The sequence below is a fragment of the Sinocyclocheilus anshuiensis genome, unplaced genomic scaffold (assembly GCF_001515605.1).
Source record: "Sinocyclocheilus anshuiensis isolate Anshui unplaced genomic scaffold, SAMN03320099.WGS_v1.1 scaffold53, whole genome shotgun sequence".
NCBI lineage: Eukaryota > Metazoa > Chordata > Actinopteri > Cypriniformes > Cyprinidae > Sinocyclocheilus > Sinocyclocheilus anshuiensis.
The window spans coordinates 181,373-184,553 of record NW_015537934.1 but is presented as its reverse complement, the minus strand read 5'-3'; positions in this window follow the sequence as shown (position 1 = coordinate 184,553).

Genomic DNA, 3,181 nt, shown 5'->3' with positions numbered 1-3,181 from the left:
GAGCAGAAGCGGCGCAGAAGCAGAGCAGAAGCGGCACGTATGCAGAGCAGAGGCAGCGCAGAGGCAGAGCAGAAGTGGCACGTATGCAGAGCAGAGGCAGAGCAGAAGCGGTGAGCAGAGGCAGAGCAGAGGCAGCACAGAGGCAGAGCAGAAGCGGCGCATATGTAGAGCAGAGGTAGAGCAGAAGCGGCACGTATGCAGAGCAGACAACGAAACCACTTCATCTGCTTAAAAATAAGAGTTTCAAACACATATCAAAGAACACACGTCCTTCAGGAGAAATATGAAAGCGGAAGTCACCTGCAGCGTCGACTCACCTGCGCTTCCTCTCCCAGTGACGTCACACGCATTCTCCACGCCACATTAAAATAACACAGGATTTTCTACATTTATCAACTAAATGTTTTTTTTATTTATATATATAATAAATAATGTTTTATATATATATATATCAAACCAGACACCAAACCAGATATTTCCATACGTTTCCACACGTTCTAAGACTTTATAATATAATATTAATTCATGATGTTCTGGGATTTTCCTTTTACGAGTAAATAGCATACATTATTATTTACTTGCTGACATTTTGAAAATCTCTAGTCTATTGTCCACTGCTCCACCTTTTTAATTCATCCATTAATATGTGAGATTTCCTAACTTTTATCACTGTACCATAATAACCCAGATTTTACGCTTCTTACGCACCAAATAACAATGATTTCAACACAATTATTTGACTGTAACTAAGTTAACATCATGTTCTCTTCAAATAGACGAGTCAAATCTCTCCGAAATCACAATATTTACTCTCGGATATGTAGCTGAGAGGGGCCCCACTGAACCTGATTTTAGCAAATAGCCCAGAATCCACTACTTTTCAGTTCCTCTCAGTTATCAATAGTCTGCACAGCTCTGAGGAGAACTGAACTGTCACACAAACAAGTCACGTCCCAAATATTCGTATACTCGAGTTGCGCAGACGATGACAGAGATATCGAGAAAAAAAATCATCAGCTGTCGATGATATCGAGAGGATTTGTCATTTCCAATTAATGAATTAAATTATTACCATTATCATTATTATTATTATTATCATTATTATTATTATGGTACTTTTATTATTAAATTTACCATACTGACCCGATCATCATCATACTTGTGATTGCGCTCAGGGGAGCTTTCATAAATACTGTCACTTGCTTCATTCCTGAATGATTCAGTCGTTCGAATGAATCAATTGAATGAATGATTCAGTGATAAAATCAGTGACTTACCGCCACCTGCTGGCAGTTTGTTTCATTTTAAAAGTATCTTTTCAGTTATTTAAATCATTTAATATTTCTATATTCAAAATGTTATATTTAAAACATTAATATCATCATGAATTTATGGATTTAATTGCACTCATTCCACTTCTGAGCCTCATTAAATGTCACTTTTGTGTTCTTCTGTGCCACCTCTACAAATTAATTTTGTTAATACTGATTTAATTTGATTGGTAACTTATATTTCTTATTCTACTTGTTCTTATTCTGTCGTTTTAATTAACATTTTTAAAAAGCTTATAAAACATTATTTTTTTAAGAATTTGACAAAAGATGACATACTTTTAATAAAGTTAGAGGAGTCAAATATCACCTCGTAATGGGAAGGCTACTTTTTGATAACATTTTGGATACTTGTTTAGAAAGTGCTCCTAAAATTTTGAACGTGCTCCTACATTTTTTAAGTTAGGAGCACAAGTGCTCCTAAAAAGAAAAGTAAGCGTAGAGCCCCGCAGCAGCAGTCGCTGAGGTTCATGTCGTACCTTGTCCTCCGCTGTCAGAGCGCTGGAGGCTTTACTGAAGCGGTTCTCCTGGACGATTTCTCACAGAACCCGATGAACGCTCTCCACACGCAGCCAACACAACCTCTGAGCGTGCAGCTCGCGCTCGGCCTGCAGAACACACACCAGCAGAAATACACCAGCGTTATTATCCTCAGCTCAAACTAACACTATTAGTCAACTGACATGAAGCTGCAATACTAGAACATATCAGCATTAGAGGAGAAATTACATTAAACCGATTAGAAATGTTGCCTTCGCAACCAACTGAATGTTTAACTTGAAGCACTATAGTTACTAACTGGAAATAAATAAAAACTAAAACTGAACTTAAAAAAAAAAAGTAAAAAAAAAAAAAACTAATTAAAAAAGACAAAACCACACTAAACTAAGATAAAAACTAATATAAAAAAAATGTAAATAAATGTATATAAAAAAGCTGATTTAAAATATTAATATATTATATAACAGCATACAAATGCTACTAAAATACACCAGCTATTTTATGCACAGTTTCTTCTTCCATATGTAATCTACACACTTTTCTGCACTTATTGTGGTGAAAAATGTATTTAAATATGACACAATGTGTTAAACAGAGCTTTGAAGACTACAGTCTGCCTGCAGCTGAAAGCATCGTCAAATTATATGATATTTAATAAATACACAAAGGAGCTGGTGGATATTTTATGAATGGCAGGCTATAATATAATATCAGGGGTGTGAAGTAACGAATTACAAATACTCACGTTACATTAAGTAGTTTTTATCAGTAATTGTACTTTTTTGAGTATAATATAAAACACAGAGCTTTTATGAGCGCATTATATAATATAAAGTGAAAGAATAAATAGCTAAATAGTGATGAAGCCTAAAATAAATGATGACTAGCCTCTAAAACAATTCAGTTCAATTCAAGTTTATTTGTACAGCGCTTTTCACGATACAAATCGTTGCAAAGCAACTTTACAGCAAATTAAGTTTCTACAATATTTAGTGGTAGCTTGTCAGTGGTGACTGTCAGTTAATGTACATATGGCAGAAATGTACGGAAAAATCAATTAAAGATGTAATCAAACAAACGACTATTAGCAGCAATTATTATATGCTGCAATCAAACTTATAGCAAAATGTGGTAGTTCTGTATGTTGTTTCAGGGTTGGCATCATCTGAGGTCCTCTGAGGGGTTGGCATCATCTCTTCTCAGGTGTTCTGGATCCAGACTGAAGCTTGTGTAAATCCTAGTTACCACGGGATGTCAATCCCAGCAGAAACAGAGAAACAAATAGACATAATTAGCGTAGCTGCTGTTCCAACCAAGCAAAATTTATTTGTTTAACCCAAACTAGAATA